Raw genomic sequence first — 10,754 nt, 5'->3', positions numbered from 1 at the left:
CGGCCCGGGGGCTGCCCGGCCCAGGTCACCAGCCTGGTGGCTGTAACAGAGACACGGTGCCAGGGCCGCATCCTCTACCTGCTGAGGAACACGCCGGCCAGGGGAGCAGCGTTGCCTGCTGGAGCACCAGGTACCAGAGCTTGGGCCCTGCTGCCCCTTCCCTCCCTGCCAGACCTCCCTGGGTGTAGCTGGGCCCCCCCAGCTGGGACTGCAGCTCCGTGACCTGGCCCAGGGTGCCCAGGCTGTCCCCCAGCGCTGCTCAGGGCTCTGCCCAGGAGGCAGCTCTACAGGGCTGGCAAGAGAGTGTTGGGGGGGTGGGGACCGGGGGATGCCCTGGGATGTGCTGGGGAAGGCCTGGGCAGCTGTCCCTGGGCACCTTGGGGAGGGAGGGGGGCAGGCAGTGGGGTGGGGATGTGGGATGTCCTGGGGGTTTTGGGGTTGGGGCCGGGGGATGCACTGGGGACACTGGGGAGGGTGCTGGGGATGAGCCCAGCAGATGGTGGAGGAAGCAGTGAGGACATGCTGGGGGGGGGGGCACTGGGAGGGGCCACATGGTTCCTCCCCAGCACACCCATCATTCCATCACTCTTGGGTGCTGGCCCTGCAGCGGTGACAAACTCCAGGCCACTGGTGGGAACCCTCCTGGACACCCTCTCCCTTTGCTGGCTGCCACCAGGGACAGGGACAGCCCCCCCGGTGCACACGGGGGTGCAGGGGCACAGCCACCCCCCTCGGGGGAAACAGTCAGCCCCTGGCCCTGTCCCCACGTGGCCGTGGGTTGTTGCTGCCAGTGCTTGGCCAGGGGCCAGGAGGCCACAGCTCCCACCAGTGGGGGCCAGGGGTGCCTGCCAGCCTGGGGAACCCCAGGAAGGGTGGCAGGTGTGGGGATCACCCCACACCCCCCCAGGGCCCACAGCACCCCAGAGACCCTACAACAAGGTGCAGCATCAGCTGTTTTATTATCGGTGTGGTGTCCATGGGTGTGTCCCAATTGTCCCCATCCTGCTCCTCCAGCAGGTCAGGGTCCTTCCTGCCCCTGGGGGCCTAACACGGTTGTTTCCAACGTGTCATCCCAGGTATCAAATCCGGAAGGAGTCGGCTTGCAAGACATATTTCACACAGTAACCGGTGAGGAGGAATTGATGCCACCAAGCACAGCAGCACGAGGCACAGGGGGGCTGGAGAACCAAAGCTGAGCATAAGCACCGGGAGGTTGTGCTGGCTGAGGAGTTTTGGGAGGCAAACCTGAGCGCTACAGAGCCACAGCTCCAAGCAAAGGCTCCTGCTGGTGTTCCCAGCCCCGAGCACCCAGCAAGCCTTACCTCTTCTTCTTTGGCTTCATTTTTGGCATCATCCAACTTCTTCTTGCTTTCTGGCACAAGGTCATCCAGAAAGCTGAGCTCCTGCTTCGAGAAGCAGAAATCCATCACTTTCCGGACAAAAACGAGAGCCAAGACCTTCACAAATACGAGGGAAGATGCGGTGAGGCCAGAGCTGAGGCTCCATCTCCCTCCAGCGCCGCAAACATCCCGCTGCCCAGCGGCACCGGCTCTTACCATCATGAGGAAGATGATGGCGGCACGGGACACCTTGATGGCCCAGAGCAGGACGAGGCAGATGAGCTGGATCACGGTGAAGAGATGCACCTTTCGCAAGGGGACGTGCCGCAGGTAGATGAAATCCGGCTGGTGTTTCGCCGGCGTCCAGAACAGCTTCAGGCGGTCAATGAACTGCAAAATAAAAGTGAGAAGTGGCCACCTTGGGACTGCGGGAAGTTTCTGGCCCCGTTGAGACGTGGGGGGAGTTTTCAGGACCTCGCATGCAATGAGAAATCCTGGATCCCACTGTGTTCCTCCTGGGAGCAGCCCCCACTTTCCCCCCACTCCAGCTATAAACCCGCTGCCCATGAGGGCTGCCCACCAAACTGCCGTTATTCCACGCTGGTCTATTAACAGCCTTTCGTGGCCCACGGAATCCCGCCCCCCCAGCAAGGATTTCCACCAGTGGGAGAAACTGCCTTCCCTTCGCCCTGAATTCCCCCATTTTCACGAGGTGGAACACCAGGGAGCTGACATGCTGCACAAGAGTCTGTACCTGAATGCCTCTGAGCGACGACACGCCCATGTAGAGAAAGACGCCGTAAAGCACCGGCATTGGTATAAACTGAAACCAGAGAACACAATCATTTGGGGGGTTAAATGGCATTTTCACTATTACCCCTCTCTTCTACTGGCACTGCCTAAAATTGCCTAAAGCTTTCCACTTCCCACAGGGTTACAGGTGTGTCGGATTCTCCCAATTGGATCACAAAGATCATCAAGCCCATGACCCTCTGCTCTTGGAACCCCAGAATTTGGGTTGTTCTCCTGGAGCTCAGCACTCGGATTCTAATTTGAGGCTGTTCATGTGGGTAATGGACAGGATGGTCGTATCCACAAACCAGGGCAGCCCCATCACGGAGCAGACCTATGGACTTGTAGGAGCTTTTTCTTCCCATACCCAAATAAAACAGCTCATAACATCACCTACATTGTACACAACGTGAGTCGGGAAGGATTTACTGCAGGGGGAGAGAGATGAGGGTTTCAGACCAGAAAAACAAACTCCTGCTTCCTTCTTGCTGTTCCTTTCTAAAAGAAATAAACAGAGGGATTTCCTAACTGGGGAAAAAAAAAACCCAAACCCCAAACCCTGCCCTTTTTCTCACAGCAAGTTTGAGTCTCCAAACGCGATACCTGCAGGACTCACTAGATGGCACCTGGCCACAGGACATGGCCCCCAACAACCTCCAAAGGCCTCAGCAGCCGGCAAGGGCAAAGCTTCATCTTCACCCCAGCAGGCTGCAGCTGCCCTTGGTGCCAGGGCGCTTCCCACCAAACACGCCGTTTTCCTCCTTGCAAAAGCCAAGGGCTGAGAGCTGATGCTCTCCTTGCCTGACGTACCACTGCTGGTGCTGCATGAAGAGCAGTTGTGCCTTAAAAGCTGAAGGACAACTACAGGGACAAACAGAAATAAGTCCTTTGGCTTCTCTTTTCCCCTGCTGCCAGGGCTGGGGAAGGGCAGTGCCAGGATTACCGTGTTCAAAGCAAGAAATTCTGACCGCGGGGTCTCACACTCAGGTCACCACTGTGGCTTTGAAAGGGCCTCGCCTCCTGGAAGCACTTGGTGGTTAACCTGATGGGCAAGAGGAACAAATGTTCCTGTCTGGAGATGAGTTTGCTGGTCCCCGAGTACTAATTTCAGACTGTGCACTAGGTTCACGGACTTTAATCATTATCTCTCCTTTAAAACAGAAGAGGCCCCCAGGCCGCTCGTGCAGGCAGAGACGATTCCAGCTGCACCACAGACCCAGCGCTGAGGTCAGAGGCTTTACAGCCCATCTCTGCCCTACCCAGTCTGGCTCAGCTGGTGAACTGACAGCTCCCGCACCCCCAGGACAGCTCCTGTAACCCCCAGAAGAAGGGCAACGGCAGATTCACCTGTTAAAGCTCTTCCCCTTCCTGTGAGCAATGGGACCGGTCAGCGGAGCAGAGAAAGAGAGCCCGTCCCCCCGCAGCCCCCAGCTCCTGAAGGTCATCTAAGGAGACCTGTGAGTCCAAATTTTACCTCTTCTGAGTCACAAGTGCTGAGGGATTTCTGCCAGGCCCAGCAGCTCCAACCACACCTCCTGGCTGCGCTGGGTCTGTTGACCCAACTGGGAGGGACCCTTCAAAAACTGCCCCCGGGACCCAGAGATTCCCCTGTGGGCAGGGGTGGGGCTGGTGCACCCGCTGCAGTCCGGCTCAGGCCAGCGGTGAGTGAGGGCGGCAGGGGGAAGGCGGGGCTGGCCGAGGGCCGGGGCAGAAGCTCTGGCCCCTGAGGGGGGTTTCTCCAGCTGGGGTGAGGGCGCAGCTGCTGTGGGGAGCGCCTGGGGCAGGGCAGGTGCCGCCCTCAGGGCTGGGCGCAGGGCTGTGGGGGCTGCCAGCCACGGCCAGTGCCTGGGGCCTGTGGGGAGATGTCCCCGTCCCTGCAGCGCTCACCACCCTCCCCCTTAGTGCCTCCCAGCTCCCTCGGGTCCTCTCCCACCCATCCCCAGCTCCGGCATGTTCTCCCCTGCTGCCCCAGCCACCATCTCCCTCCCACCCAGCCCCACTGAGCCCCTTCTCTCTCTCCTCATGCAGACCGTGGCTGTGGGCATCACCTGTATCCTGATCCTGCTGAGCATCATGCTGTATGCTCAGAGAGTGGGTCGCCGGGAAGAAACGGCCATAGGAGGGGATGACGCGGCCATGCAAGAAGAGCTCCTGCAGCAGTATGAGCAGCGAAATGTGGCAGGAGATGACCTGGCTGCCGGAGGAGATGGTGCAGAGGATCCAGGAGCGGTGCGGCCTCACTGCGGAACGCGTGCTTCTCGCTGCCTGCCAGCACTGGTGGTTCTGGGCCTCCGCCGAAGCCCTGCTCGTGCTCTTCGGGCTCTACCGGCTGCCCAGGCAGAGCAGGGCTGACTGGGACAGCGGCAGCCAGCAGGGAAGTGCCAGTGACTCTGAGGAGGAGAGCGAGGAGGAGAACAACTGCGAGGGCAGAGCAGAGCCCGGTGACACCCTGGGTGCAGACGAGCCTCTGGAGAAGGTGGGGAGCTCCGCTGTGCCTGCCAGGCAAGCCTGCCCCAAGAACTCCTTTCAGACGGGGCTGCATCCAGCCTTGGGATGGGGCAGCGCCTACGAGTGCCCCCAGAACATCCCAAGTGCCTTCTGCTCACACCCCTGAGACCAGCCGTCGGGCACGTTGTCCCCCAGCGCTGGGCACTGCGGGGAATCTGCCGGCGAGGCGCAGCTGCACCCCCGGGAGCTCCTGACGGGGAACGTGCTGCGCCGCGGCCTCTGCCCGGGAGCAGCTGAACAGCAGCCGGGTCCCCGCTGCCCGCGCAGCCTCTGCACCTGCTCACAGTTGTGATGCTCCTCCTGCTTGGAGGTGGGGGATCTACCCCAAGGGAATACCCAATAAATGAGCTTGTTTTAATTACTCCTGTGTCTGTGGGCATCTGGGCAGCACTTTGTTGGGGAATGTTACCCCTTGGCTCCATTTCCGCTCTGCAACAAACAGATGATGTTTGTTCTTGAATTTACATTTGCGGTGGTTACACTTAGACATTCAGTGCCTCCTTCTCTTCTCTCTCTTCTGGTGTTCTCCACAACCCCTTCTCCCCGCCTCCTTTCCCACGGCCCCGACAACCTCTGTCCTTGCTTCAAAGGCCACCGCTGAAATCAGCTGTTCCATCCCTGGGTCGGGCTTTATCTGGCTGAGTTCAACCCACCACTAGTGGTTCCCTTCTTTTCCTCAGGGCAAGAGCACCGAAAGTACAAAGGAAGGTAATTGTATTAGCAGCCAGCAGAGTACCAGCAGGCAAGGATCTCTGAAATGCCGTGATGTGCTGAGAATCTAGAAGATGTCTCTTCATGCCCTGTTGCCTCTGGAGGCGTGGTGACCTGCTTGAGGAACGGCACGGCGACCAATCCCAGGCCGCTCGGGCCACCAGCTCACAAACACCGATGTGGTGGATGGCAAATGGCGTTTATTGATAACTAACACAGCATTATATAGCTTAGGTTTGCAACGTCACTTCCATCCGCTTACGTCATAACTAAGCGCTATAACGCCATTGGCTATCTGGAGAGGGGTCCTACCTTTCCGTACAGCGCGACATCTTTCAACCGCCAAGCCCTAACTAGCTGCATTTCCCCCCTCCCCATGCTTAACCAAATAGACCAAAACACAGAAATTCTACAATATAAAAACTTAATTAAAAGGAAACATGTTACAATTTTACTTCTATAAACATAAGGCACATCAAACGACTAATAAATAAAACCAACCAAAAACAATATTATAAAACAACTTCTTCATCAATAACAATTTACAGTTGAAACAGGCCTCATTGCTGGATCACCAGGGAGCATCGCTAATAAAAACAATAACAATAAACAACCCAATTAGAAACGTTACAGTAGGATTTACCAGAGTTAGAACGGGGACACATATAATACATCACATGATTCAAACAGGGCTTTATGGGAGCTAGGTCACAGAGTTATGCTTGGAAGCTAGGGGGTCCCAGGGTGACAGTCTTTTGTATTATCTTTTGATCTTCCTATCTTGCTAATACCCATTCCCATGGTTGATGTTCACACAAACCACCAGATGGCATTATAAACCCCCAAAATAAAATTACACAAAAACATTGCCAGGGGTCACTTCGCCGTTGTTTAGGATCCACTGATACTGAACTTTCAGGTGCAGACGGGGTACTCACTGAATTATTGTCTTCTCTTGCCACTGGAACATACGGGTTATGGGGACGTCCGATAATTTGTTCCTGTAGATAAAAACTCACAATTTTCATTAGTTTTATTCTGGAGGTCCGGTTTAATAGATTTAAGCGGACACCACTTAACTTTACCATCTTTTCTGACAGTGGTGTACCCTCACCCTGTTAAAACTAATCTCCACCCTTGTTCCCACTCTCCTAACTCATTCCTAATTGTGACCAACGGGCCTTCTTTTAGTGCTCGAGTAGCCCAATGTTTTTTGGGTGGGGCTATTCACCTCTTCCCGTCTGGGAAATTGATTTAATGCTAACAGAGCGGTCGCTAGAAGACGTGCTTGGTCTCCTGAAGGAATGGCATTGGTAAAACCTTCTGTTTTTGCCGATACCTCCAATTTAGACTTCAGAGTTTGATTGGCTCGTTCGACTATGGCCTGTCCTGTGCTATTATATGGAATGCCGTGTATTAGGGTAATACCCCACTTCAAAACAAATGTTTGAACTAATTTAGAAACGAAGTTTGGGCTGTTGTCTGTTTTGATCTGATTAGGGACGCCAAGCCATGCCATGGCCGTCAGCCAATGTTGAATGGTGGCTTTGGAGTCGGTCTTAAGCTGTTGTGTGGCCACGATCACTCCACTATATGTATCTACGGTTACTGCTAACCACGCTCGAGGTTTTAATAACTGACAAAGTGTAAAATCCGTTTGCCACACCTCGGAGGCCTTAAGACCTCTGGGGTTGACTCCACTAGACCACAGTGGCGCTTTCTGACAGTGGGGGCACGTAGCTACTATGTGTTTTGCGTCGTGGTGTGGGTATGTGGCAGTGGCCCTTACAGTAAATTTGTCACCCTGGCTTTTAACAGGGCTAGAGCATCCCTTCCTAACAGGGGTGGAACTCCTGACATGACATAGGGGAAGAGGGTAATAGTCTTCTCCAGCCCTTTTTCAGTGTGAAGTGTTATTGCTATCAACTGGGCGCTCTTCCGAGCTCGGGTTAATCCTCCAACTCCACCCACCAGAGGGGCTTTTTCCAGTTTCCAGTGCAGGGGCCAATTTGTTTCAGGGATAACTGTAACATCTGCTCCGGTGTCAATCAAAAAGGGAACACTAATAGTGGTGCCATTTAGGGTGTTATAGAGGGAACAGATCCCCCACACCACTGGTGGCTTGTCACATTTTATTGCCAGGGCCACCCTGGGGTGTCTCCCCCAAGGGGTTGTCCCTGCTGTCCCTGAGATAGGGGTAAGCTCGGCTGGGCCATTGGTTGAACCATAAAGTTGGTCGCTTCTCGAGGGGGCAGTGGGTTTGGGAGCGCTTCGCCCCATCCGGGATTGACATAATTGGGCCGCCTCGTATCCCAAGTGGGAGAAGGTCGTATGGGGCCTGAATGCCCTCTCCCCCTCACGTTTCCCTGATTTTTGGATCTACATTCTTTAGCAAAATGTCCTTTTTTTCCCACAAGCCCATCACGGTCCTTTAGGTCGTTTTTGACGCGGGGGGGTGGCGCTGTTGGCGGGTCTCCTAATTGAGGGCAGTTTGCTACAACATGGCCTGCCTGGCCACATTTAAAACGTGCCATTATATTAGCTATTGCAGTGCGAACAGCCACTTGGATCAGGGCTAAACGCTCTTCGTTCGCGACATGCTTAATCATGCTCGCGATACTTGACCCCACTGGCAATGATCGCAAAATCTCTTTAGTTGCTGAATTACACTGTTGGCGTAAACACTCTGCAACAACCGGACCTTTTGCTTCCGAAGGCAGGGTCGAAGAATCGACCGCCGCTTGGAGGCGATCCACGAATTGTGTAAAGCTCTCGCTTTCACTTTGCTTTATAGTGGACCATGGTGATGTCACAACTCTAGAAGCCGTACGAATGGCTTCTCTAGCCGCACGAGTAGTTGTCATAACTTCACGGGCCCGCAGGCCCTGTGCTTGTGCTTGGGGGGTGATCAGTGTTGGATCTGTACCCATTAGTCGCTGCAGGCTAGAGCCATGTAGCGGATGATCTGCCCTAGTTACTTGTGCTAGCTGTCTTGCACAATTGTCCTCCCACTCTTGCTTAAAAGCAATCATCCCTGCCCCATCAAAAATTAATCTTCAAGTTTGTTTTATGTCGAACGGGAGCATGTCGTCTCCCCCAAAAACACCATCTATAAGGGTGGAGACCATGGCAGAATTAAACCCTTTATCCGCAATTGCTTTAACAATTGCTTGTACATCCTTAGGATTTATTGGCGAGTGGATCCTCTGCCCCCATAAGTCACCCGGACTAGGAACACCAGCGCGGCCGATGGGGCCCAGCCAGCACATGCCATCTTATTTTCCTCCAATCCGTGAGAGGGATTTGTCCTCCTTGTAGCTTCTCTTTAAATTGCATGGGGGAATGCTGGCTTTTGCCTCTATCTGACCCCATTTCCTCCTTCTCTGAATTTAAATCTGTTGCGAGCCACTCATCCCAGCTAGTGTCTGACCCGGAGTCGGAGCTCGACTGACTGGTTACTTCCGGGTTCCCGTACCTTTTAGTTTGACTCCGGCCCCGCCCACTTCCCTTACGGGCGGGCCGTTCCCTCCCTCCTAGCTTGCCCCGCCTTCTGTTTGGCAGGGTGTTTGCCCTATAAGGGCATTTTTTCATATGAACGCTCTGATTGGCTCTCCGCCCCTCACACGCACACCTCTCCCCTTTCCGATCGCCCCCACCACCCTTCTTCTCCTTCTCGTTCTCCTCCCTACTTCCGCCAAAAACTTCTTCACCCCGCCCTTCCCCCATGTGCTCGGCGCCATCTTGGGGCACATGAGGTGGCGGTCTAAACCAAACTTCCTTAAATTCAAATTTCTGTGCGGCACCTCCAGCCTCCTCGGCCAGCCCACCCCAGAAAGATTTTACTCATTTCTGTCCTTCTGTAAGCTGGACGGAAATCGGAGATTGGCGGGGTGCATCGCCCTCCCCTAGATTTTCAAGCACAACAAAATCATCACTATCTGAGTGTGAGAGATGAGAAACCAGGCCTGTGAGAAACTAAGACAAACAACCTGGGAAAGCAAAAGTTGAGGCTGATTGAAGAAATGCCTCAAACACTCGCAAGACAAAACTCTGAGTCACAGGGTGCATGCTGTGGAGGCCGAAGCTGATAACGCTGCCCCATGCAGCTGGGGGAGAGAGCCCTGTGGAGACAGGACGGCTCTGCCCTGGGGCACCTGGGCAAATTTCAAGGGCCATGTGTCCGGTGAATGAACTTTGCTTCATTATCCACAAAATGCATATTAAAGTTGACACCCCTCAATATGCTAATGAGGGCTGTCATGATCATGCTAATGACATCATCCCATGAAACACCTTACCCCTCCCTGTACATGGGATACGTAGCTATGTGGGTCGACCTAGGGGACGGACCCAAGGAAAATGGGTATAAATCAAAGGGGGGAAGAAAGGGCTCTCTCTCTCTCTCTGCCCCCCGCCCCCCCCCCCCCCCCCCCCCCCCCCCGACCGTCTGGAGAAAGCAGTGAAGTGAAGAAGACGAATGCCAGCGAAGAAGACGGCCGCCTCCTGGAACCCTCGCCGGCGGGATCAGCGTAGGAACCCAGACTGGTGATCTGTATTCCCCCATTCCCTCTATCTCCCTCTTTTCCTTTTTCTATTAAGTAATGCAAAACATATTATATTGCTCACCACAACTTGCTCTGTACTTAGCCAATTATCATGTGTTCAATTAGTGCATTGTAGGTAGTTAATAAATGCTTGAACTTGGAGACTTGCTGTCCGCTCCAATTGGGGATTTGCGAATCTGAGTCACTTGTCCCCCTCGTCGGAGCGGGACGTGACACTGAGGAATGCAAAGTCTGCGTGGCCGCCCCGTTTTCCACTCCCGGGGTGGCCAGCAAACAATTCTTTGCTGCCCTCCAAGTCTCCTGCTCTTGCATGGCCGTCTGCAAGGCCCGTACAACTTTTCCCCACAACTTAAGGTTTTCCCAACAACCCGAGGACATCGCCTCCTCGGCTAACGCTTTAGTACATTTATCCCACACTTCTGGGTGGAGAATATCCACCAGACGGTCAATGACCCCAATTCGTAAAAGCTTCGCAACTGCGAGAGTAAAATCTTTGGGTTTACAATCAAAACCCCACTGCTTATGTAATTGCGATATGACCTTCACAAGGGCTTCCATCATCCTTGTTGGTCCAGGAGCGTCCTCCCCGCCAGGCTGGTCCAGCCGCTCCGGCCACCGTTCACCCGAATCCAGGCAAATTTCCCTGGTTTCGGCACCACTTGTTGCCTCTGGAGGCGTGGCGACCTGGTTCAGGAATGGCATGGCGACCAATCCCAGGCCGCTTGGGCCATCAGCTCACAAACACCGATGGGGTGGATGGCAAATGGCGTTTATTGATAACTAACACAGCATTATATAGCTTAGGTTTGCAACGTCACTTCCATCCGCTTACGTCATA

General features: G+C 54.5%; 1 long non-coding RNA gene across 1 annotated transcript; it reads right to left on the bottom strand.

The window, feature by feature from the left end:
* Positions 1 to 1,424: 1,424 nt before the first annotated feature.
* LOC141971919 (uncharacterized) lies at positions 1,425 to 2,161 on the bottom strand. Its single transcript, XR_012635334.1, has 3 exons — positions 2,095 to 2,161; positions 1,557 to 1,730; positions 1,425 to 1,457 (listed from the first exon to the last, which is right to left on the bottom strand). It is a non-coding gene; the product is annotated as an uncharacterized LOC141971919 (long non-coding RNA).
* Between the last annotated feature and the right edge of the window lie 8,593 nt (positions 2,162 to 10,754).

The sequence above is a fragment of the Athene noctua genome, chromosome 30 (assembly GCF_965140245.1).
Source record: "Athene noctua chromosome 30, bAthNoc1.hap1.1, whole genome shotgun sequence".
Lineage (NCBI taxonomy): Eukaryota > Metazoa > Chordata > Aves > Strigiformes > Strigidae > Athene > Athene noctua.
This window is presented reverse-complemented; position numbering and strand designations above follow the sequence as displayed.